Source organism: Leiobunum rupestre, chromosome 11 (assembly GCF_980474605.1).
Source record: "Leiobunum rupestre chromosome 11, qqLeiRupe1.1.hap1, whole genome shotgun sequence".
Taxonomy (NCBI): Eukaryota; Metazoa; Arthropoda; class Arachnida; order Opiliones; family Sclerosomatidae; genus Leiobunum; species Leiobunum rupestre.
The window spans coordinates 14,438,250-14,465,927 of NC_143394.1; the positions used below are offsets into that span (position 1 = coordinate 14,438,250).

Genomic DNA, 27,678 nt, shown 5'->3' on the forward strand with positions numbered 1-27,678 from the left:
CTAAAAGTATTTTTGGAAGGTTCACCGTATTTTCTAAAAGTATTTTTGGAAGGTTCACCGTATTTTCTAAAAGTATTTTTGGAAGGTTCACCGTATTTTCTAAAAGTATTTTTGAAAGGTTCACCGTATTTTCTAAAAGTATTTTTGAAAGGTTCACCGTATTTTCTAAAAGTATTTTTGGAAGGTTCACCGTATTTTCTAAAAGTATTTTTGGAAGGTTCACCGTATTTTCTAAAAGTATTTTTGGAAGGTTCACCGTATTTTCTAAAAGTATTTTTGGAAGGTTCACCGTATTTTCTAAAAGTATTTTTGGAAGGTTCACCGTATTTTCTAAAAGTATTTTTGAAATGTTCACCTTATTTTCTAAAAGTATTTTTGAAAGGTTCACCGTATTTTCTAAAAGTATTTTTGAAAGGTTCACAGCATTTTCTAAAAGTATTTTTGGAAGGTTCACCGTATTTTCTAAAAGTATTTCAAGAAGGCTCACAGCATTTTCTAAAAGTATTTTTGAAAGGTTCACCGTATTTTCAAAAAGTATTTTAAGAAGGCTCACAGCATTTTCTAAAACTATTTTTGAAAGGTTCACCGTATTTTCTAAAAGTATTTTTGGACGGTTCACAGCATTTTCTAAAAGTATTTTTGGAAGGTTCACCTATTTTCTAAAAGTATTTTTGGAAGGTTCACCGTATTTTCTAAAAGTTTTTTAAGAGGGCTCACAGCATTTTCTCAAAGTATTTTTGAAAGGTTTACCGGATTTTCTAAAGGAATTTTTCGAAGGTTTACAACATTTTCTAAAAGTATTTTTGGAAGGTTCACAGCATTTTCTAAAAGTATTTTTGGAAGGTTCACCGTATTTTCTAAAAGTATTTTTGGAAGGTTCACCGTATTTTCTAAAAGTATTTTTGGAAGGTTCACCGTATTTTCTAAAAGTATTTTTGAAAGGTTCACCGTATTTTCTAAAAGTATTTTTGAAAGGTTCGCCGTATTTTCTAAAAGTATTTTAAGAAGGCTCACAGCATTTTCTAAAAGTATTTTAAGAAGGCTCACAGTATTTTCTAAAAGTATTTTTGAAAGGTTTACCGGATTTTCTAAATGAATTTTTTTAAAGTTTCACCGGATTTTCTAAAACTATTTTTCGAAGGTTTACAGCATTTTCTAAAAGTATTTTTGGAAGGCTTACAGATTTTTCTAAAGGTATTTTTGAAAGGCTTACAGATTTTTCTAAAAGTATTTTTGAAAGTCTTACCGGGTTTTCTGAATATATTTGTGAAAGGTTTACCGGTTTTTCTAAATGTATTATTCCAAGGTTTACCGGTTTTTCTAAATGTGTTTATCGAAGGTTTACCGGTTTTTCTAAAGAATTTTTAGAAGGTTTACAGGATTTATTAATGTAATTTTGGAAGGTTCACAGGATTTATTAAAGTATTTTCGGGAGGTTTACAGGATTTATTAAAGTATTTTCGGGAGGTTTACAGGATTTCGACGGAAATCAATTATATTTCGGAGAGATATATTCCATAATCCAAACACCATTTGACGGCTTAAAATATAATTTTATTCCAATTCCTGTTATACGTATTATCATAAGTAAAGCAATGGTAATAATTGCTACGCGTTTCAACGCAATATTTATACAAATAGTCAAGGACCATTTAAATCAAACTGCTATAAGTCGTCAATAGAAAATGACGAGTTTCCAAGCATTCCGTGTTAAAACATTAACGTAGAGCATGTTTTATTATAACTAATCCAAAGATTAAGTAATCACTCACGTAGCTATGACATCATCAAGTACAACGATATCTCAGCAAAGACAATAATCGAGTGTAAAATATAGGCTGAAATTCATGAAGTTCTTTAGTAATAGCAAATACAATTAATAATTTTCTGAGTCATAACTAAATAATTAGCTTAAAAATAAAATTGTGTAGAGCTTGTATCGCCTTTCCGCCTCAAGTTCGGTATTGTATTCCATAAACGTCCGCTATCCATCTTTGGCGCTAGGAGTAGGGGGTTCAGTAAAATTGAAATAGCAAATATTTTGGCATTTTATTTTTTTAATAAATTATGGGTTGAATAGTTATTAAATTTTTACAAAATAATAAATCATTTTATAGAAAATAGACTCTTTTATTTCTCGCAAAAAAAGAAAAGTCGTTTTTTGATGACGCTTGTTTAATTTCATTTAATAAAAACGCCGCGCGTATAATTTCTATTTGGCTAACTTGTTTCTCTACTGAGGGTGCCAAAGGTTTGGTTGGCGGAATAAAATGTGAACCCGGTCGACAGTAAATCTCAGTCCGTTATTCTTCTTGCTCGTCGCGCGCGCCGAAGCTGACTTCTTCAAACGGATCTTGGTAAAAGCATTTTCCCTTATATTTTCTTAACGTATAGGAAGGACCGCGTATTTCCTTTTTTTATGCTTGAAATTCAGTTTTTCCTCCCAATTTTTTCTTTACTTTATATTTTTAGCCAAAGACTTATATTCTGGAAATAGTTTCTACGTCTCAGCCAGCTTCTCTCTGGGCAGTCTTTTCGAAACTCGTGTTGTATAAAATAGTAATATAATCAGTGAATAATGCAGGTGGGCGGCGGGCCGCGGTTACGCCCGCGGGACTCGCGAAGAAAAAATAAAATAAATCTTAGCAGAAATAACCGATTTTCCCGACTTCCGGATGTAAGACGAAATAAAAACTGAAAAATAAAATATTTTTATATGGTATCGGGTAAATAATATTTTTATTTTAAAAAACAATGCGTTTTTTTAAATTAGGTCTATACGATGCGGAACAGGTCATTTAGACGCCGCCATTTAGGCGCCCGGTCGTTTCCTTTTTGTAAGCGATCCCCACACGAGGAGAGCGCGGCTAGAAAATTTTAAGAAACCACTTACATACATTTTACACGCCCAAGCAGCCCAACTCGACTTACAAAGACACTACATTTGAATTTTAGGCCAACAACGAACTAGCTTATTATTAAAGTTAGAAAAAATATTTTATAGGAATGTCTTAGAGGTGATAATCTTCATATAAATGTTTTATTTACAGAATTACATTTATTTGTAGTTAAGTAATTAGTAATTTATATATTAATCGCGTCTGTTTAAAAAACACAAACACCAAAAAATTTAGACTTATTGTAGTGGACTCTCCCATCAACATGAATATTTGATTTTAGTTGGCGTCAAAGTGCTTTGTATGTAATTTTTTTCTCTTATCTCTACAAAATTAAATAGTATCTGTTTTCGAAAAGCCACCATAGATGGCTCCACAATAAACACTTATTATTAGATGGAATAATTCCCAAAATGGAGATACAAGCGTTGCGGCTTTGTTAATTTAATATAATCAGTTCTAACTTCATTTGGTCATTATTAATCCCAAATTAATACCCACAAAAAGGGTATCAACTAGAGAATAAATTGATAAGTTAAACGAGCACCCCTTTGTTACCTAACATCTTTTCGTTATTCATTATTTTATTAAATAAATACTTTAATTTGAGTGAAATCAAATCCGAATTTATCCCATTAGTGTTCACACTTATCTTTCATATATTTGTTGAAAGAGCAAAGTTCTGTAATCGTGGGCAGTCTAAACTTTGCTTCCCTTAAGATTAGCATTAAATGGAATATAACCACCACCTTTGCCGAGAGCCCAACAATTTAAGTAATTACCCCCGCAACAAACCACTAAGCAGGGCCGGAAATATCCAAAGCCACCGGAGGGAGCCGACAATAATGCGTGGGCACGATAAACATTTGTTTTCCCGCGTTATACATGTACAGGGTGGAAGCTTCAGCCGTGGTCCAGCCTCGGTACTTCACCTAGTACACTAGAGTGCTGCGGGTGGAACACTTCTACAGGCGCTGGTAGGCCAAAAATAGACCAATGGGATAATTGGAAGCGCATCTTCCAAATGCTTTTTCGGGCGATTGGATAAAGATGGGCTTCTAATTATCCCATTGGTCTATATTTGGCCTACCAGCTCCTGTAGAAGTGTTCCACCCGCAGCACTTTGGTGTACTAGGAGAAGTACTGAGGCTGGACCACGGTTGAGGCTTCCATCCTGTATGGTATGAAGAATTGCCATTTCAAGACCCAATATTGCATTAAATTTAGACAATCAGCGGGCATCATGGGTGAATTTTCTCCAGGCACGAGAGGGGGGAAAGAAAAACGTAACTGTTTTCTCTGTTTTCTCGTTGTTCTGGCGCACAGGAAACCTACTATACACAGGGACAAAATTTGCCTGGTTTTACTATTTTACGAGAAAACGGAGATCCTTTTTTATGAGGTGCGTTGGGCTCGACCAATCAGCGAGCGTTATGCCGTCACCTGATAGACGCAAAAACTCGTATGCCTACTCTAAAAGACTTTCAAAATCGCTCCTTATATCACGTGACAGCGTAGTGCTCGCTGATTGGTCGAGCTCAAAGTGCTTAAAAAAACCGGGAAAATAAATTTTTCAAATTTTTTTTTACTACCGGCATCGCTCGTGGCTTTAAAATTTGGCAAATTTTGTCCGTGTGTACATTCGTTTTCCCGTGTGCCAGAACAACGAGAAAAGGCGGTAAAACGAGAAAGTAGTGAAAATCAGGAAAACACTGCCCGTGTGACCCAGCCTTTAGTCATTCTCTCAAAGAATATAAATAAAGATATTTTTGATATTAATTCATGTTAGCGCCCATGTTTTAAAATGACGTAAACTACTCCACCTTACAGCTCTTAACGATATTACCATTACGATATCACGTACAATAGTCTCCTTATATGATACCATAAGCCTATAACCTCTAAGTTTGAAACGCGCATAACGCCGTTTGTACCACCACTGGACGGGCGAAAAAGAAAAAATCAGGCGATAGTATCGGCACCTGGTAGAGATAAATTGAAGCTTCTTCCTTCCCCCTTTCTCTCTCTACGCAACTCTCTCTTACCAAAGCAGCTGGCATCATGCATTGCGGGACGCGTTACGTTTCTCTTTTCCTCCCAGGGCCGTCTTAAGGCATGGGCTAAATGGGCTTCAGCCCAGGGCCCCCAGCCAGTTTTGGGGAAAGGCCAGCAATACAGCCTCTACTCTATGGATAAGGGTTTAGTTGGTTAAATATTATTTACGCTCATTTCATATTATGTATCTTTTAGTTACGTCTAAAGTAATTTCACTCATCGCCACATCGCGTATCATACGGTACCTACAATTTCTAACACCTAACAGCGAGTCACTGTCAGTAAAACTCTATTTTGAGTAGGCCTATGTTATACTTTTGAAATTAAAAGTTTTGGGTTGATTATTGTGTAGTTGAATTTAGACAACGGGCATACAAAGACTGACCGTTGGAGATTGCAAAGGTCTTAAGAAATAATTTAGCCCAGGGCCCCAAAAGGTCTTAAGACGGGCCTGTTTCCGCCACCGGGTGGATTTAGCGCTGTACTTTCGCCAGTCGTTAGCTCAAGGACAGTAGATACAGGGACGAGAAAGTGTATTGGCGGCCTCTGTTGTAAAAACTCGGAACAACTCCTTCTGCGTTGAGTTTGCAAGTTCCCTCCCCACTGGATTAAGGGGTTTTCCCCCGAGTTCTTCGGTTTCCCCTTCCATAAAAACTTGTTGAGGTTAACGGTAATAGTTATTGTAGGGAGCTGTTGGCTCGATCTCGTGGCATGCAGGGCTTGCCACCACCCTCCTACGCATTGTAACCCGGCCACCTGAATTAAAGGCTTCAAAAGTCGCTTGACGACTTAGGCCTAAGGTGGTGTCTTGGGTATTAGCATAGCTGATTATTATTATTATTATTATTATTAATATATCACCTAAAATGACCTAAACGCAAGGAGAGTTAGTTGTAAACAAAAAAAATGGCGGTCACCTAATTTTAGCGGTTCTTAACGAGGTTTAAGTGTTCAAACCAAATGGGCATTTTATTATTTACGCTCGTAGTTTTATTTTTAATTTAACATCAAAATGGTAAAAACTAACTACAATAATACTGTCCATGGTGAACCACGTCTTAACAATGGCCGCGGTTTGTTTACATCTAACTCCCCCGTGAATATGAAGACGTTTAAAATCGAATTTTTTTTCCTGCTTTCTCGTCCCTCTATCTACTGTCCTTGGTTAGCTTGAACCAACACTGCCTTTTCCGACATGGGGATAGAAATACGAGATTTTATGTATAATAGATAATTAGTTCAAGCTCTAAACTGGAATGAATTTATATAAAACGCGATATATTAGTAGTGGAAACGTAGAAATAGAAAAAAATTCTTAAGAAATGGTCGAAATATGTAACATACTTATAACCAAATTTATAAAATTAAATTAAATTAATTAAATCGAAATATAAAAGAATGTGAAACTTTATCTTTATTTAAGATTTAAATTGGAACTTGGTTCATTGATACTGATATATATAAATTGTATGAAATGCTATATACGTAAAATTATTTCTTCACTTTGTAATTCCCACCCTTCAAAGATATTTGTTTATATTTTCTTTTTAGTTGAATTAATCTATATTCTTACTATGTAACACTAGCCACGCTCGAACAACCTTTGCTTCCGTGGAATTTCGGGTGATGTAATATCTATTAAATTTATTTGTATATAAATAAGGCATCAATAAATTAAATTTAAATTTAATTTAACAGAAAATGACAACGCTGACACAATTTGTTGTATTTCTACAAATCCACCTCAGGTTTACCAGGGTATACTGTAAAATTCAATAAAATCAGCCCTGTTATCATTGGTTCGGTAAATCTAACGTCTTCCGCCGTAACTTTAGCATACGTCGGTGACAAAGTTCATTCCCCCCTCACGTGATGGGAGAAAACTAGACCATGATGACCACGGAGAGTCCCAACATATTCATTTTAATTTTTTTTTTAAACTAGGCTAATACCCAAGGCACCACCTTAGGCCTAAGTCATCGAGCGACTTTTAAAGCAAGTGTCGGCTCTAGGGAAAGTAGCTCTTTTTTCAACAGATGTCGCTAGCGTCCAAATCAAAACAAGATGCTGAAGCTACATTTTGAGCCAAAAGGCGGGACATAAAAGTATGCTTCGCGTTGATTGGCTCGTTTGTAAATTTGTCAATAACTTCAATTATAGTAATTGTTTACAATATATTTAATATGGGATATATAATTTGGGTTAAAGTTCACTAAGTAGAGTAAAAATGGGCTAAATATAATACTCTATAATGGCTCTCTGACGACGTTATTGTTTCGCTACTTTGAATTTTAGCTTCCGTTCCCATTAATAGATGGCTCCACGCTCTCCACGAAAGTCATTTTTTTCGACGATTCGGATAGATTCATGGCCATCTCTAATAACAGGGGTCTTTTGATAATACAGGTGGCAATGATAGAGCCGACAGTTGCTTTAAAGCCTTTAATTCAGGTGGCCGGGTTACAATGCGTAGGAGGGTGGTGGCAAGCCCTGCCAACAGCTCCCTACATTAATTATTACCGTTAACCTCAACAAGTTTTTATGGAAAGGTGAAACTGTAAATCCTGGAGGAAAACTCACTTAACTAGTGCAAAGAGAAGTGTCAAACACATCGCGGAAGGAGTTGTACTAAGTTTGGACTCGGTGCCGCTATCTGGGAACAGTGTTGGGCATTTTCGTCAAAGAGCCGCTCACGCTCACGTCTTTTTGAGCGGTAAAATTTTCGCTCTTCTTTTTTCGCTCTTTTTTGAGCGGTAAAATTTTCGCTCTTCTTTTTCCGCTCTTTTTTGAGCGGTAAAATTTTCGCTCTTCTTTTTCCGCTCTTTTTTGAGCGGTAAAATTTTCGCTCTTCTTTTTCCGCTCTTTTTTGAGCGGTAAAATTTTCGCTCTTCTTTTTCCGCTCTTTTTTGAGCGGTAAAATTTTCGCTCTTCTTTTCCGCTCTTTTTTGAGCGGTAAAATTTTCGCTCTTCTTTTTCCGCTCTTTTTTGAGCGGTAAAATTTTCGCTCTTCTTTTTCCGCTCTTTTTTGAGCGGTAAAATTTTCGCTCTTCTTTTTCCGCTCTTTTTTGAGCGGTAAAATTTTCGCTCTTCTTTTTCCGCTCTTTTTTGAGCGGTAAAATTTTCGCTCTTCTTTTTCCGCTCTTTTTTGAGCGGTAAAATTTTCGCTCTTCTTTTTCCGCTCTTTTTTGAGCGGTAAAATTTTCGCTCTTCTTTTTCCGCTCTTTTTTGAGCGGTAAAATTTTCGCTCTTCTTTTTCCGCTCTTTTTTGAGCGGTAAAATTTTCGCTCTTCTTTTTCCGCTCTTTTTTGAGCGGTAAAATTTTCGCTCTTCTTTTTCCGCTCTTTTTTGAGCGGTAAAATTTTCGCTCTTCTTTTTCCGCTCTTTTTTGAGCGGTAAAATTTTCGCTCTTCTTTTTCCGCTCTTTTTTGAGCGGTAAAATTTTCGCTCTTCTTTTTCCGCTCTTTTTTGAGCGGTAAAATTTTCGCTCTTCTTTTTCCGCTCTTTTTTGAGCGGTAAAATTTTCGCTCTTCTTTTTCCGCTCTTTTTTGAGCGGTAAAATTTTCGCTCTTCTTTTTCCGCTCTTTTTTGAGCGGTAAAATTTTCGCTCTTCTTTTTCCGCTCTTTTTTGAGCGGTAAAATTTTCGCTCTTCTTTTTCCGCTCTTTTTTGAGCGGTAAAATTTTCGCTCTTCTTTTTCCGCTCTTTTTTGAGCGGTAAAATTTTCGCTCTTCTTTTTCCGCTCTTTTTTGAGCGGTAAAATTTTCGCTCTTCTTTTTCCGCTCTTTTTTGAGCGGTAAAATTGGCGCTCCTCTCATTTTTGTTTTGCGCTCTTTTAAAAAGATATTTTACCGCTCATTTTCGCTCATAATAACAAATCCGCTCACAGTGAGATGAGCGGTGCCCAACACTGATCTGAGATCGAACGCAACTCCTCTTATTGAGAGGACATACATTCTTGGTCCAAATGTTCGTGACATAATTTTCAGCGCCTATAGAAGTGGAAAGGAACTAGTCTTCAACATACGTCTTAGTCCATGGCTGTAACGGCAGATATATCGAATTTCGGTCTTTTAAGATTTCCTTACGGGAACAAAGACCTCCTTTAAAGGACCTCAACGGTAAGGGCTTAAGACGCTTTTGCGATTAACGGAATCAAAGGACCTCCTTCGAAATAAACACTCGCAGGACGCCAAGATAACGGCAAAGTCAAAACGAATTTGCATGCCAGATTTTAGTTCTCCATTCTCGCACACGATTAAATTTCTGAAAAAAAAAACTGCTGGAAAAGATACGGAAAAAACCTACAAATTAAAAACTTTCAAGAGTTTTCAGGCGAGGAATAGAATTGTCAAACCATTTACTGGCCTTTATCAAAAAATATAAGCCAATCAGAAGTTCGCTACCTACTAAAACCAAGAATTTATATATGTTTATTCAAGCTAACAGAGAATACGCAACAGGAACTGTAGCCTTCGTTTTATTCTCCACCGACACGATAAGATTACCGGAGATCTTACCGAAGAGTTTTCCCCCTTACCGGAAGAAAGGGGATAAGATACACGAAGAAAGGTAAAAAGGCGTGGTTTCTCTTCCGGGAATCACCAATCGAAAACGGTACTGTCAACATATTCTCAGTTCACTTAAATACATTCTTGCTAAAACGTAATCAGCTCTACTCGCTAGCCACGGTCGCACTGTCGTTTAAAATACATTTTCGTAAACTAATCTTGACGTTTCAAAGGTGCCAACTGGTAGTGATAAACTGGTGCGACCGTGGTTTTGTCCTTATGCTAGGGAGCCTGTACTTCTAAGATCCGTTTATCTCCTTTGGCGTGGCCAGGAGAGAACAAAAAAGGCGGGAGACGCGGTGGGTGGGCTGGGTTTTGGAGCAGCTCGTATTTTCGTTATAGGAGCGACGTATTTGCGGGGGGGGGAGTCACCCGGTCCCTGTTGCCTCCCCGTCTTCGCAGTCCCAGGGACCCTAATCCATTTACGGAGGCGCTATTTCCACGCTCAGTCCTTCTCTCTTGCCCCCCTAGTTTGAAACCCCTCTCGCGTTTATTCCTATTTCCCAATAGTTTGGACCATTTTCTAGCGGGCCGATTTTCTTCGGCGCTATGTATAGATGGCGCTGCGCTTCCTCTAAACATATACCCTCTAAATATTAATCTCTCGTTCCTTCTCCCTATTTTCCATTCCGGGAACTTTATTTGCATCTGACGTAATCAGCTTCGTCCCGCGCTGTCCCCCCCCCCCCCAAACACCAGGGACTGCAGAAACACCTCTCAGCCTCGCTTTCCTGGCCGTCGACAGCGCCGCCTTACAGCGAAAATAGCGTATCTTCGAAAGGAGCGTTTACTCGTTTTATTGATATATGAATTGTCCCGGCGAGCGAAGCGAGTGGCTTCAAAATCATTATGGTAGAATTATCCAAAAATTTTAGCAATACGCCAATAAATGATTCAATAAATCATGATCCCAGGATATTTTTCACCTTTACGGCAGCAACAAGCGCTCCCTTTTAACCAGGTAACGTTTTTGACGTATATTAAGGCTTGGCAAAAACACGAGGTTCTGTTTACAGGTGAAAAGTTTTCATTATCTAAACAATAAATTGCGATTCCTGGCTCTCGGAAATATTTCTTCTGGGCGATTTCCTGGTAGGATTATTTATTTAAGCGCCTATTTATATATCTTTTTTGCTGTAGTTTTTAGATAAATTCGGTAACATACTTTTATAAAGCCGTAAATAAAACTTTTAGGTTTAGTTTGACACCTCTAAAATATTTTGTTTTGCAAATATAGATGACTTCGTATTTTCATATATTTTTATTTAATAATAAGGTTCTTCATCATGCGTTTAAGATCAAAGTGTAGTACCTTTTTCCATTAGGTGTGAAAAATATCTCGTCACGTCCGCCATTGAATTTGTGTCGATCTATACGATAATACTCTTTGGATCCAATAGTAGATTCAACTTAATTTTTAACAGAAATAATGAAAACCTTTTTTTAAAGAGTTCACGCCATCTTGGAAGATGGTGAATAAACATTTTATCAATTAAGTGATATCTGACGTAATCAGCTTCTTACCCTTACGTAATCAGCTTCTTACCCTTACGTAATCAGCTTCTTACCCTTAGGTAATCAGCTTCTTACCCTTACCTCTCTTCGTCCCCCACCCCGTCGTCCCGCGATGTGTTTGGTTATAATTGCAGGCCATCTTTGGAAAATGGAAGATAAACATTTTATCAATTGAGATATATCTGACGTAATTGTTGAGCAATCAACCCCAAAAGTTTGGAGTTGGTTGATTACTTCGGGCATATGATACCCTTTTTAGGTTGAAATTGGGTGCCATCTTGGGAAATGGTGGATCCAATATGCAATAGCAATAACTGTCATTATATTTTGCCTACTCGGTGAAAATTCCAGACATCCCAGAATCGTAAAACTACGAGTCTCGCTCCACCCAATAGCTGTATCGCAGACGTAGACTCAACTAAGTCCTAGTATATCTAATTAATTCTATATAATAGTTAAGTCTATTCAGTTCCAATGTAAAAAACTTATTTTGTGAGGGAGGTTAAAGATAACACCTTCACAGAAATATCAGAATGTTTTGACTGAATTGACCAGTCAAACTTGACGAAACTGTGGAAACCATGGCCACCACTTAAGGCGCCAATAATTTAACTATAGAGAAAATCATGAGTAGTGCCCGGAATTGTTTATTCATTATCCACAAATTTTCCGATTTATTTAAAAAACGTTGGTAAAAAGAATATCATTTTAACTTATTTAATTATGTTTTTTACGCAACCAAGCATTTTTTGAATAAAAGTGGCATTTATTTAAATAATTGTTTGTTTTATTTAAATAATAGGCTTATTCACTTTCGATTATTTAAACATTTTACAATTTTTATTCAACTATTGGTTATTTAAATAAATGTTATTTAAATATCGCCGAGCTTATTTTATTCATGGATAAAAATTAATCGAAATCCGAGCTCTAATCATTATATAGTGACGTACCGCGATGTTACTATTCGATTACCATATTCAAGCTACTTTTCAAGTAAATTTTTTTAATGGCAAAGAAATAGCATTTCACATCCTGGAGATACGGTTTTTTGACATTGAGGTAGACAAGTATCGATGGTATTCGCGAGGAATCGGATCCAAATCCACGGTCCCCAGCGCCACCTGGGTTAAAACAGACGAATCTGGAGAAATTGTTTATTCTTTCGAGTGCCGCTTTCTCTCGGAACAGATATAAATATTTTTTTTTGAAGAAACCCTCTATTTCACGCACTCCTGTTTCTCTGGGCGAGAACCGCTCTCAGTGCCAAAACCCTTTCCCGGATTTTCACTGGCAACAGATTGCGTCGCTTCCCGCAAGAGTGGATATGGAGAGAGAGAAAAAACATTTTTTCCTTAAGCTTTTTATAGAATCCAAAAGCAGAGGAGCCTAGATTTTTAAGAGATTTTTATACTTTCACGTTTTATGGCGAAACCCGTCTACTGAACCCCGTTTTTTTATTTAGTTTCCTTAACGTCTAACAAGTTGAAACGCGTTTTGTAGACGAATCTTGAAAAGATGAAAAAAACCGCGTTTATCCCGATTTTCATTTTTATCCTTTTGGGGTTTTCCGTTCTTTTCATTCACGATGAGAAATGAAGAGTTACCCCTCCAAATGTTCCTTCGGCTAACAGTTATTTTTGGGGGGTTGGGTTTTTCAAATATTTCCTTTTTTTTGGAAGGATTTATCCCCCTCAAAAACGGAGAGAAATGAAAAACGCGCTCTTAAAACAACAAGATTAATAGATCGGATATAAAAATTCGCCCCCAAAAATCCAAAGGCTGATGGATATTTCCTTAGCGCCCTACCGTATTTAAAGGACTTTTTTTCATTTATTTTATTGCAAAAACTTGCATCAAACGTTTTCGGTTTTAAATTGTTTAAGCAAAAGAAATCCTACAAAACACAAAATACGAAAGATTTCGAATCGTTTTCAGTTGATTGAATAATGTGTAAACGGTGATAAAAGATTTCATTGTATTATTTGGTTTTATTTTGAAACTTATCGGCAGTTTCGAAGAAGCTTTATTTATCAAAGTTGTAATTTTAGGAGAGTCGATTAATAAAATTCATAGTAATAATACCAAGAACATATTCAGTTTAACAGAGAATATGTAACCGCCACTATATCCTCAAGTGTCGTTCCTCCTTAACCCGGAAAAAGGGAGAAATATAACCCCATAAAACAGGGCCGTCTTAAGACCTTTTGGGGCCAGGGGCTAAATTATTTCTTAAGACCTTTGCGATCCTCAACGGTCAGCCTTTGTATGTCCGTTGTCTAAATTCAACTACACAAAAATCAAACCAAAGCTTTTAATTTCAAAAGTATAACATAGTCCTACTGAAAATAAGATTTTTACTGACAGTGACTCGCTGTTAGGTTTTAGAAATTGTTGGTACCGTATGATGCGCGATGTGGCGATGAGTCAAATTACTTTAGACGTAACTAAAAGATACCTAATATTAAATGAGTATAAATAATATTTAATTAACTAATCCCTTATCCCTAAAGTAGAGGCGGTATGGATGGCCTTTCCAGGGCCCCCACACTGGCTGGAGGCCCTGGGCTGTAGCCCACTTAGCCCATGCCTTAAGACGGCCCTGCCATAAAAGGCTGACGAGCATGGTTTTTCTACTGGGAATCACAAAGCGCACAGAGTTTCACCGACATATTATCTGTTAACGCGAATTAATTCTTATGTATAATGAGGGACTATACTAAGACTATTTTTCTGCCGTCCATCTCATGGTTTGCAGGATGGTCCCTCTCCTTAACCCGGTGCCTCATTGGTTCTAGAGTTGTAGGTCGAAATTTACCCTATTTTTCGGAAAAAAATAAAAAAGTTTTAATTCCATGATTAGTCTAATATTGTTCGCAAATTTAAATAAAGCGGCATTTTCACCTCAGTTTTTCGAATCTAAAAGCGAGGGGTAAGAACTCTGCGAACTCTGTGTACACTGCCATACCTTTGACAGTGCTAAATGGAACTCGCGAACTCTTGAAAATATGTACCTTTAACAGTGCTAAATGGAATTCGCGAACTCTTGAAATATGTACCTTTAACAGTGCTAAATGCACGAACTCGGTGTGCGGATTATCTGAGACTGTCTTACCCCTCGTCTAAAAGTAAAACTAAACCTCTAGACTAGTTTAAACTGATTAACAATGTAACACTATTAATGTTTTGTAATATGTTTACTATTATTAGACATTTTATATCGATAAAAACATTAAAAACCCTTAAAAAGTAATTTACGTTTAAATTGTTTATTTTTTCGCATTTTTCTAAATATTCCGGAAAATTAACAACTCTGATTGGTTCTCTAAAGCTGACGTTGATTGATACCCACGCGGGTGACGTTTCTCCTTCCCCATCTCGTGACGGAGGCAAGCTCGACCATGCTGTTGAGTGTCGATGAAAATATCAACGTGTTCAATCTCTCGAAGTATAAAATAATGGAGGGGTTCGATATTCGTAAAATTCCACGTAGACTCTAGAGAAAAATGATTTTAGAATTGAAGAAATCCACTTGAAATTCCCAAAATCAGGCCGTAAATCCGTTTTAAAATCTGCATAAATACCTTAAATCACACGAAAATCGTACTCTGAAACCTCAAAATCAGTTTCTGATTTCCGAAATAACTTTGAAATTCAAAATCCCGTACGCAAAATTGGCGTAAACGATATTTCATATTAGTAAACAACTCCTACTCCACGGTAAATTTTCATTTTTTTTTGAGATACACACACATCGGTGTCGCCCCGAGGCCTTAGACACCAGCACACACACAATAACTGATTAAACAGGGCGAGATATGTGTAACGGCCACGCCAACGGGGGGATACGTGGGCACAGGGGTGGGGACACCCTTGGCGGAAGTATTCCGACCACCCGTTAGGGGATTGGTGGTCGTCCTCACACGGCCATCCACAAACTCTGCCTCCCGGACGCCTGGGATTACAGGAGTGAGCCACTACTCCCGGCGTAAATTTTCATTTAAAATCAGCGATAGATTTTATTCCTAATAGACGAAACTATAAAGTCCAAGGGAGCTAAAAAGATGGTAGTCACGTGACTTTGTGGAGAACTGCAGCGCCATCTATCCTACAAAATACGAATTATTATTAATTTCTTTTGCAAATGGCGGTTTAAATTTTGATCGATTCATCTTAATTATCTAATTATTATTATTATTTAAAACATATTGTAATAGAAATGTGGAAGTTAATTAGCTTTCTGCAGTATCTGGAAGGAATAATGTTTTTCTTTACCGTCGCACGGCCAACTATGAACACGAGTTACCGAATCGAAGTTGGCTGTGAAATGGTAGTCACGTTATTTTGTTTTCCCATTTTAACAAGTTGGTTAGGACCAAATTTACTTTATAGTTTCGCCTATTTCCGAAGATAATATATTCCCTTCAAATGAATCAATCCAGCAACACAATGTTTACCAAAAGGTCAGCAACGCGTTGGACGTAACGTAATAAATCCGAAAAGCTAATTCGGTTGAGGAGACCTAATCAAAGTTGACCATGGATGAATAAGAGATCCGAGGCATTGGGCGTGAAAAGCATAGTGAGGTGGCGGCCTACAGTTCGAATTTGGGAAAGGTATCTCTTTTTCGAGCGCGGATGAAACTCTATTTAATTAATGAAAATCGAGAATGGAGCGTCGCGATAGCGTATTGAAGAGCCAAAGCTCTTAGCGAATGAACGTGCTTAATGCGTTCGAAGAAAGGATCGTCTTTGGCTTCTAAAATCTTTGTTCCGCTGACATTCGATCGGCGTTTTAGGAAAGGAGTGGGAGGAGAGGGGGGCCATACCGCGACCATGATGCTTCGGTTATACCGTAATCCATACCTTTAAACTCTTTCCCATCCGATCGGTCACTTCTTTTTCCAACAGCGCCACCAGAAAAAACCATGGGAACAAGTTTGGGCAAGCGGTGTTAGCAGTTGCTCAGCTACTATTTCACTAGTTTGAAAAAGGACTGGGCAATTGAAGACATTATGCTTTTTTTAAATTATCTTACGGAAAAATTACCAGGCCTGAATTTTGGGAGTTATCAAACTTGAAAACTAGGAGTTATCAGGTTTGAAAACCCGAATTTATCAACGTAAATATTGAAAATTTTGTGATAATACTATCGAGATTATCAAGTTTGAAACCTCAAAATTATAAATGTAAATATTGAAAATTATTGTGATAATATTATCGAAATTATCAAGTTTGAAACCTCGAAATTATAAATGTAAATATTGATAATTATCACGTTCGAATATCAAAAATAATCATTCTTAAATATTGAAAATTACGAGGGGTCGGACACTTGCCATTATTTTGTACGGGATTTCGGGATTTCGTAGAGATTTTGGCGATTTTATCATTACTTTTTGAAGTGATTTTGGGATTTCAATGTTAATTTACCATTGAGAGAGTTGGAAGATTTGGCGATTTTAGACAAAGTGTACGAAATTTTGGTAAATGTCCGACCCCTCGGAAAATTATCACGTTTGAATATCAAAATAATCATTCTTATATATTGAAAATTATAATTCTTAAATATTGAAAGTTATCATGTTTGAATATCAAAAATAATCTTTCTTAAATATTGAAAATTATCATGTTTGAATATCAAAAATAATAATTCTTAAATTTTGGAAATTGGCATTCTTAAATTATGGAAATTTTCATTCTTAAATTCCGGAAATAATCAGACTTGAAAATTCGAAATTAGCAAACTAGATATGTTGAAAGGACTTAAGAACTCGGAAAATATCAGTCGTAAATTTCATAAAATTATCATGTTTAATTACAGAAAATTAACCGCCATCAATTTCTGAAATTATCAGGTTGAAAAGTTAAAATTTGTAAGGCTTGTCAACTCGAAACTATCAGCATTGAAAACTAAAATATCAGGCTCCTTAACCCCAAAGTTATCAGACGTAAAAATTTAAATTTATCATAATTGAAAACTCGAAATTATTAGACTTCAAAATCCTAAAATATCACGGAAGAAAATATGAACTTTAAAATCGTAGTAATTGTAATAGTCGTGAAAAACTAATCTATCACTACTTCCTTTCAATATGAAGGGTTGGGACGTAGTAAAAGTGGCCGACACCGGCGCCACCTTTTTCATAATCCCTTAGAGTCGAGATGAGAGTATGGCCAAAGAGACGTCAAACTTTTCGATTTTTAAAAAACCGAGAGGTCGGGCGTTGTTTTTCTTTCGGATAGTTTTACCACTTTCGATTCCCCAGTTAAAAAGATAGCGATATACGATTGGCGGCGTCGAAAGCGCGAACCGAACAGAAGCGGCAGCCTCGCGTGTTATCCTGCCAGGGCAAGTTCCGACTTATTCCGACCGGGATTGGAAATAGCCGAATTATTGTTTGACTACGTGCTTCGTGTAAAGTTCCCATCCTTAGAAAAGACGACGCAAAGGCCCGAGCAAAGGCCTAAGAAGTGTCCGAAAGTCTATCTAAAAGAAAGCGGGAAAAAACAAGCGGGCGTCATTCGATCGGAAATAGGGCCCAAAGTGTTAGTCTTCGACGTGATTTTTGGAGAATTTCTAGGATCAATTACAAGGGACAAACGAGACACGATTTTCTCTCTAGCGCGACCTTCTCTTCGCTTTCCACGCAATAACACGAGATGGCGCTGGGCTTACTGATCGCCTCCACTCCATCAGTGCCCGTCTCTCTCGAGCCGCGTTCACACCACGCTTTGTTAAGACCACACTGTGTGAGCAGTCACCGTTTCGCGTGCGAGCCATTCAGCTGGCAGCTATTGATGACGTGCCTCTTTCGGCGGATCTTTATGAACAAAAAGTAATCGTGCATTCTTCCGTGCAAGATATAATTTCAATTGTTTTTATCTGGAAGCAATAGATTTTCTATTCCCTGTCCATCTGCTTGAAGAGCCCCACCGGCGTTTGAGTTTTCCTACCAAAGCTCCGGAAATAGAACTGCCAAAAATTCCGAAATATGGTTGGATGGATCTGCTATCTACGGAAGAGGAGGAGCTATTTCATTTTCATCCACATTTTTCAAACGCCTGACTGTCCCTTTAAGAAATACAACAGAATTCCTCTGGAAATGTCTTTAAGTCATTTTAAGCAGGGCGAAACCAAGCTTCAATAATTACTCACTTGTGGCGCTACTGTCTACGGCGTAGTAGAAAATTCCTATTTCCCACCCTGCTGCGAGGGTGTATACTAGGAGCAACAAATACAACACCCCACGCAAGGAGAACGCAACCCGTCAAAAGTCGTGTATTTTCTTTCGTACAATTTTCATTGGCTAGACGCTTTAGCGCCTGCTGCCGTCGGAAGGGGAAAATTCGGAAATTGTCTTCCCCCCGCCCGTAAAACGTTCAGCGTAAAGGCTCGTGACGCTCGTCCAATGAGATTCGTACACAACCCTTCGTTAGCGTGTTTAAAGGCTAGATGCGTTCTCCTTGTGTTTGTTGCTCCTAGGTGTATAGCAGTATCGTTGGGAAATATGAATGCTAGTTACAGGATTTTCTACTAAGTTCTAGAGAGTCAGATTGTAAATTGAAACGCCAAGAACCTCAAATCGATGGCGACGTTTCCGAGAGTACGTGTGAACGGAGCTTCTTCCTACTCCCTATTATTGCAAAAACCCAGAGTATCTGAAGCCCTCTAGTGACGGCAACGGGGATTAGCGATCTAATGAAGCGTCACTTGTTTGCAAGGATTGATATTTATTGCCTGCCTCAAATTGCTTAATTAATTCTGCCCCCGCGCGAAGGAATGCAACCCTCATTTAAAAATTCCAGCTTTTCAATAATTCGTTGAATATTTTCTTGTGTAGTCTTTCAAACTTTTATTTTCAGTTCTATGAAATTGATTTTCTTTTAAATATTTTTACTCAGAGCTATGTTACGGCAATATTTAAGCAATATTTACTCATTCTTTGTGCAAGAATGTATTTCTTTTTACTCATTCTTTGTGCAAGAATGTATTTATTTTTACTCATTCTTTGTGCAAGAATGTATTTATTTTCACTCATTCTTTGTACAAGAATGTATTTATTTTTACTCATTATTGGTGCAAAAATGTATTTTTTTACTCATTCTTTGTGCAACAATGTATTTATTTTTACTAATTGTTTCTGCAAGAATGTATTTTTTTACTCATTCTTGTGGCAAGAATGTGTTTATTTTTACTTATTCTTTGTGCAAGAATGTTTTTATTTTTACTCATTATTGGTGCAAGAATGTTTTTATTTTTACTCATTATTGGTGCAAAAATGTGTTTACTTTTATCATTCTCGGTGCAAGAATTTATTTATTTTACTCATTCTTGGTGCAATGGGCATTAGATTTGCCATGGCAACCGAAAATGTATGTACACAGTATGTATATTCTCCCATTGAAAATAAAATGGGAATCTGAGCACTTCTAAGGGTCCCTGTGAAAAATTTTAAACCAAAAAAAATAGATAAAATTGACAAATTAAATTAATTTTATGATATTTTGATGAATTTTGGTCAATTTGATCAAAATATGTAAAAATTGATCAGAATCGGAAAAAAATGGCGAAAAGCGAAATATGGTGATAAAAACGTAGTATTTCCCAACTAATCGCCGAATCGACGATAATAAATTAATTTTATCGAAATTAATAAAATGTAATTAAGTTGTTTGAATTTGATCAAAATCAACAATTTTGATTAGAATAATTATCATTATTTTTTACAGGGGGGACCCTTAGAAGTGCTCAGATTCCCATGTTATTTTCAATGGCAAAATTTACATACTGTGTTGTCAAAAACATTTTCGGTTGCCGTGGCAAAACTAATGTCCATTGCAACTTTTCCCTTGGTGAAATTTCATATTACCATAAGTTCTACACACCCACCTAGTTTCAACAAAATCGGTGATTATCACCTCGGGTAGTCTCCTCGTAAGTCATTCCCCCTTAGCACAAATAAATTCATTCTTGATCTAAGCAATATAATTTTAAAGCTGAGCGATGTTTGTCTACGAAATTTGATCGCGAAAAATTTAAAATAATTTAAACATTCGCAGTTGAAAGAAAAATAACTTGGAGGTCTCGAGGTCCAAATTGCCTATCTATGTCAAAATTCCAAGTGGATCCCCGAAAATTAGCGAGTTTGTTTGATTTCTAATAAAATATCGGGCCAAAAAGTAAACGAACAAAAATTATTTTAAAGCAAGTGACGGCTCTATCATTGCTACCTGTATTATGATAAGGCCTTGGTTATTAGAGAAAAAATTACTTTACTGGAGAGCGTGGTGCCATCTATTAATGACCAAGGAAGCTAATATTCAAAATAGCGAAACTTATAATCTACTTAGTGGACTTTAATCTAAATTATATATCCCATATAAAATATATTGTTAAAATAGGTGGGTTAACTGATGTATAACTGGGTAGTAAGTCACAGGGGCAGGGCGATGTTAGGATTTTGCTTTTAATTTCAGAAGTTCTTGAGATGGCGCCTCTAGTTCGTTTTCGCTACAATTTAGGAACTATTGACGCCATCTCTCGATTGAAAGAAGCTAAAAAAATCCGAGTTTTTGCTTACCCCTGTAAAGGAAACTCTGAGTCGAACGAACTCTAAACCGACCTATTACTAAAATTCAAGTTATTTTGAAATTTACAAAGGAGCCAATCAACGCGAAGGGTACTTTTATGTCCAGAATTTTGGGTCAAAAGGATGCTTAAGCGTCTTGTTTTGATTTTGACGCTAGCGACATCTGTTGAAAAACAGCTACTTCACGTGGAGCTAACACTTGCTTTAAACCTTTTAATTTAATTCAAAATTTGGAAAACAATAGGTGTTTCTATAAAATAAACCAATAAAAAATTAAAAGTATAAAATGCTTTTCTCCGCGTCGCGAGATTAAGCTTTTTAATACTTTATTGGCACGCGCGTTTCGCACGTGGACTCCAACGCGTGCTCTCTATCTTCAATAATTATAGCTAGTGACGTAGAATAAACAATTATACGTCACCTCCCGTATTTTATAGAAATACCTATTGAAAATAAAATATTTTTTGTTAGACTTTCGGTACTGAAATGATTAAAGTCAATATTTTACAAGTAATTCATAAGTTTCTGTTTTACTTTTAATCTCTCTTTTATAACAAATTACGTCTACTCTGATTCAATTTTAATTTATGTACCAATAGACACCTCATAATAAATTCCACGGTAGCCCTTTTGAAAACGACAGTAAACAGGGGCGAGGAGGTGATGACATTACCCATTAAATTTGCTGGCAGATTCTCTTTGAATTTAAGGCCGACACCCTCGATATAAAATCTCAGCTGACAGAGAATTCGTTTTATAAAAGCCCCCAAAGGCAATTTTAACTGCAATTTCATTATTTATGAACCAGTGAAACGCCTTGAATACAAAATTCTAGACGGAAACTGATAAAAACGTTAAAGTTTAGGTTATATCTTGGCAAACACGTTTTCTTCTAGAAAGAAAATTGACCTACTGAAGCCAAAATGGCCTCCGGCAAAAGCGAAAGATTTTTCCTCTTTTTATTATTTCTAAAAATGCTTCAGCCTTTTCATATTTAGAACCTACACAAATAACGGGGTAAAAATTGAATAAAGTCAACCCCCCCCCCCTTACCTCAATCGTGATAGCAAAGAAGAACCAAAACTAACAAGATCGGCAAGTCATGTTATTATTTTGAAATCCAATTTCGTCTAATATTGCGATAATTGCATAGTAAATATTCTAAGACACAATTTGATTAATATTTTTTTATACATATTTTATCGATTCAATCGCATGCACCACATTAGGATTTCATTATTTAATAAATTATAATTCATGCACGATTTAATTATTTTAATAATTTTAATTAATTTATGATTCAATTATTTTAAAAATTATACTTTATTCGCGATTTCATTAATTTAATCTCGATTTAATTCGTTTGATAACCATTCAATTAATTTAATTACGATTCAATTCATTTAATCGCGATTTATTCCATTTAGTCATGATTCAATTAATTTAATCGCGGTTTATTCCAATTAGTCAAGATTCAATTCATTTAATCGTGGTTTATTCCAATTAGTCGAAATTCAATTCATTTAATCGCGGTTTATTCCAATTAGTCAAGATTCAATTCATTTAATCGTGGTTTATTCCAATTAGTCGAAATTCAATTAATTTAATCGCGATTTATTCCATTAGCCACCATTTAAGCTATTTTAACAAAAACCAGCCGCTTGTCCATCCGGTTGCTATATACTATCAAATTATAACTTTATAACTCGTAGTTTTTATTTTTATGTTAAAAGAGCAGAATGGAGTAAAAATTTTTCGAAATCCGAGCACTAATCCCAGCCAAATTTTTAACATAGAATTTTACTGATAGGACAATCTCGTGGTCAACTGCGGTTTCCCAATATAATTTGGCGGTATAGTACAATTGGTCGTAACGTCAACGTGATTGACAATACTTTGTAGACAATTTGGTGACCGAGGTTTTGGAGTGCTTTATCTGGTCGGACAACTAGTTGGATAAGGTCCAACGTTTTTCGAATAGAGAGGTTAAGCCCGCCATAACTAATTTACACACTGGGTCTTCATTTGCCAAGTACTTGTTAGTTAACAGTGGTCTAACTTACCATTTTGGGCCCGCATGCAGCTCGACACTATCTTCTGGGCACTCCCCCGAAACTCGTTTTTAGTCCTTTTCTGATCATAGGTGCTATTTTTCGGAATATTTTTGGGGCCCCTGATCCTTCAGGATCCACCGACGAAGCGAGCCCTGCTGGCCCGTTATTTACAATTGCAAAATTAAGAAGTTTGAAACAGGTTTTTAAAGAACCCATTTTCAGTAAACTGATGTTTCTGGCGGTTTTCGAATACAACACCTTTAAGTGTTCAAAAGAAAATGAAACAAGTTGGCATGCCAAAATTTAACTCTCCTCGGAAGAATTGTCCCTGGCGGTATTAATTTTTCGAGATGACTCTTAAAGATATATCTCCGCAATTCCGAGTTATTTACTAAAAACGTAATCCCGGTTCAATCCCGCCCGGTATAAAATTTTAATTAAAATTAAAATAATTTAGACGAAACAACCGAGTTTAATTTATTCAGAACTATAAATTAAGTAGTTACAACATCGAGTTAGACGCACTAAAACAATGCACAATTGAATTTAACCCTATTTACGTTACAAGTTTATCAGTTAAATATAATACGAAGCCAATTTTAATGAAAGAAATAACTACAGAGGGTATTTGTATTTTTCTCGCTTACGAAATACTTGCCGCATCTTTAACGCTCATTTTATTTCAAATTAAACATCTTAATAGAAAAATACACAATAACAACCCAATCCGTCAGACTTCAGAAACAAAACTCATAGAAAAATATTATAACGCAGTCAAGCAATAAATTAGTTCAAATACTTAGAAATCAAGCAATAGAAAATATAATATCAAGAAGCGCAACACCTTACCATTCACAAATACGATTTTTCACGTTATTATAATGAAACCGAATAAGCTTTTGGGCATGACTTACGCTCTTAAAGGTTCCTCTAAGACTGGACGATTTTGCGGGAAAAAGGAAATAAACTTAAAAAATAGTAGATACAAATATAAGACAGAAAAAACCAACAATACCAAAGATTAGACAAAAAAGAACGTAATCTCGATCAGTTAAAAAACACAACAAACAAGATTAAATCAACATAATTTAATTCGTAAATAAACCAGATTAGGCCTTCATAAATTCAATCATAAAAAAATTCAAGACTTTATTACCTATTAAGCTTACGATGAGTGTCTTATTTTCAGTGAGGCTAAGCAGCTATTGGTGGTTCTGTGAGAGAGCGCTCGATTGCCAAGCTGAATGGCATGGGTTCGAAACCTGGGTGGCGCATTTGTTTTTAATCAATAGAGAAAACGCTAAATTAGAATTTCTTCGATGCAATAATTTCAATTTCAATTCTATTTCAATTAAATCAAAATTTCGTACTCTATTAAATACGCTTCCGATAAAGCTGGATGTCTAATTTTCAATAAAGCGTAACAAGTGTCGGTGGTTCTGTGGTAGAACGTCCGCCTGTCAATCAGGAGGTCTCGCGTTCAAATTCCGCCCGATGCGATCGCAAATTTATACTAAGACGAATACTGTAAACAACTGGTGGAAACCCTGCCATTGGAAGTTGAGAGGTTGCCGTAACACTCAGCACTCGGTCCGTCCCAAAAGTCAATAAGAAGGAGTTGGAGAATACGCACCCGTAACAAACGTAGCGATGGTGGGCGTTAACGAAAAAAAAAATCAACGCAATCGCAAATTTATCCGTTAATGCTTACCGTCACACGGTGGTTTTGCCAACCTTTAAACTGCTAAAACGGTTGTTCGACTGCGTACGCAGTGATTACCCTTTGCCCCGAAAATGCGAACGCGTTCGCAGGCCTGACAGACAAACAGACCCACCCACAGACAGACACGGTGGTTTTATAACCCCTCCTAGGGGACTTAGTCTCCTCGGAGAGGTAAAAATATAAGGGCATTATTGGTTTTTATATTCAAGGTAGTACTCTTAAAGACCAATTATATGGTTGTTCGACAAACTCTGTCTCTTCACTGCAAGTAGGATGGTAGCAAGACTGTTGCGTAGTATAGACAACCTACTTCCCAGTGATGACATCTAGGAAACTTAATGCTTATGTAGTATAGCAGGTTTTGAATGAATTACCCAGGCTGTTGAGATCGAAGAGAGTGATATCCACCACGGAGGATTAGTAGGAAATTCAAATACTCCGTTTTATAGACTCTATGGAAAAACTAGGCATCTGCAACCAGCTTACGGAAGTAATGTGTTCCAATTCAAGTAGTGTACGCGGCATACATCGGAGATAGAGGGAATCCATGAACACATTTTCATCTTTCAAACAAGTATTTTCCGAGTTTTCAATAACCCTTCTGGTGCGGCTTTAAATTATTTGACTTTTCCCTATCATTTTCAACCCATTTTGAAAGCCATTACTTCTCCACGTTCTCCACGAACCCTGTAGACTTTAAACTATTTTAGTATTTTTTACCATGTGCAGCGCTACTAACGCTTTTATATTAGGACTTGTAAGATTTGCCCTTCGTAAAGTAGTTAGGTAATGCGAGTTAAATTTCAAGAAATACCTTCTACATTGGAAATAATTTGCATTGTGGTAATAATAGAATGGTTTTTAAAGGGGAATAGCCAAGCTTTTCCAAATATGGCCTTATTTCCGTATCAAAAGATTAACAAGACGTTCAATATACTAACACGTACCTTTTTTGTCTTAAAAAATTGCTTTAGGCCCAAAAAGTTGAAACGAAAAATAACGAAAAGAGTTTTGGTTTGAATTTTCGCCGCCATCTTAGGGGCTGCCGCCAGCGCCCCTAACCCCGTATGAGCGATAGGCGAACTATCCTAACTTTTAAAATCGCGTAATTTAGGCTTAGGTCTCGTATAACTGGAACGCGCCGCGCGTGCAAAACATATTTTTTGCGTCTTCAGCAGCGCGCACTTTTACATTGTTTTTCTGTCTCACCGACTTCTCATCAGGTGTCGCGGCGGACGCGCGCTTTTCGATTTCCATAAATTTCTTTATTATATTAAAAATTAACCACTCAATATTTTTTATGCGGTTTTCGCCATAAATTTTAGTTTTTAATGGGCTATAGGGTTATTTAACTGGTTAAAGCTTGACCGTTCAAATTTAAATAACAGCTTAGTCCTTGGTAATGATAAAGATAAAAACTCTTTGAGGTTAATAATAATAATAATAATAATAATAATCAGCTAGGCTAATACCCAAGACACCACCTTAGGCCTAAGTCATCTTGCGACTTTTGAAGCCATTAATTCAGGTAGCCGGGTTACAATGCGTAGGAGGGAGGTGGCAAGCTCTTCATGCCACGCGTTCGAGCCAACAGCTCCCTACACTAACTATTACCGTTAACCTCAACAAGATTTTGTTAAAGGTAATAGATAGTGTAGGTAGCTGTTGGCTCGCTGGCATGAATGGCTTTAAAATCCACTTGATGACTTAATATTTATTCCTAATTTTGACATAGATCGAGGGCGCCATATCAAAATTTTTAACCGGGCACCACAACCTCTCGGTACGCCACTGATTCTCAGAGACTTAGATATCTGAAGATATTCAGTTAGCCAGATCACTTTAATCTTTTTAATCCCCTTACACAAATCACCTAATCTGCTATAATTTATGGGATCAGATTCAGTTATCTGACTTATACGTTTAGTATATATATAAAAACTTGTAAAAAACTTAACAAAATAAAATAAAAATAAATCAAAATTTCGAAAGGAATTAGATAGAGGGATATGGAAAATCGATAACTGTGATTCACCTAAAATGTGCTCTAATATGATTTTGTCTGTCGGTTTGCAATGAAATTACATTAGTTACGGCTTTATTAGCAAAATTACTCTCAGTGAATTGTTGGCCCTGAATACGAATCCAGTTATTACAAAGATCAATATTTCTGGTGGGTCATATAATTTCTGCCACCAGTTTTGTCAGAAGCAGCTAGGCTAACAGGCGCTTGTTAGCAGATAATTTTTAGGATTTCTCTTTGTAATAGTAAACTTTATATAGTTCATCATTACATTACCAAAAAAGCATTATGTTTACTTTTGAAAGCATTTAAATTTTGCATTAAGCTCTGTCTCCTCATAAGGCTTGGGTTCTACTAGCACGCGTCATGATAAATTTTTTTCACGCGCGTCGAAACGTTTCTACGACTTAAAACTGACAAGGAGACGACCCGAGGTGATAATCACCGATTTTGTTCAAAGTCTGGTATAATGTACACCTCCATGTAACTTGAAAAACCTGCAAGGGAAAAGTTGCGACGGGCTATCGTTTTGCCATGGCAACCGAAAACGTTTTTGACAACATGATTTGGAATTATTTCCATTGAAAATAACATGGGAATCTGTAGGATTTTAAGGGTCCCCCAATTGACCAAATTGCAGTTAACCTTGATTAAATTAAATTTTTAAAATCAATTTAAATGTTTTTTAACGTTTTTGATATTTTCAAAATATTTCATTTTTTAAAAGGTTTCACAGGGGGGGGGGGGGGGGACCCTTAAAATCCTTCAGACTCCCATGTTATTTTCAATGGGAAAATCCCAAATCATGTTGTCAAAAACGTTTTCGGTTGCCATGGCAAAACGAAAGCCCGTCGCAACTTTTCCCTTGCAGGTGTTTTAAGCTACATGGAGGTGTACAATATACCCGAGTTTGAACAACATCGGTGATTATCACCTCGGGTCGAAGCGCTAGTGGAAACCAAGGCTTAGAATAATAAACGTTGCTAAGACGCCACTTTATGATCTAAGTAGCACATAATCATTTGAAAAGTTCTACCCGAATTCAAGTGATAGCATATGGAACCAATTTAATTCTGGAAGATAGCACGGGAAATTACGGAAATCAAAATGATACTATTTCCCTTTAAATAGTCATTGGCAAAACATATTGTTGTTAGAAACAGCTCTATATCGAAAGTAGGCGGAAATTCCTTTTCCTCTATCTTGTGAAAATTGACTTCCGCTGCGTCAAAACGTCGAATGCTGCGTCTTC

The 27,678-nt window shown here is 36.6% G+C and overlaps 1 protein-coding gene across 1 annotated transcript in view; it reads left to right on the top strand.

Moving 5' to 3' along the window:
- LOC149921398 (lachesin-like) overlaps positions 1-27,678 on the top strand; it is a 233,106-nt gene that overhangs the window by 163,944 nt on the left and 41,484 nt on the right. The gene's annotated exons all lie outside the window — the stretch shown is intronic.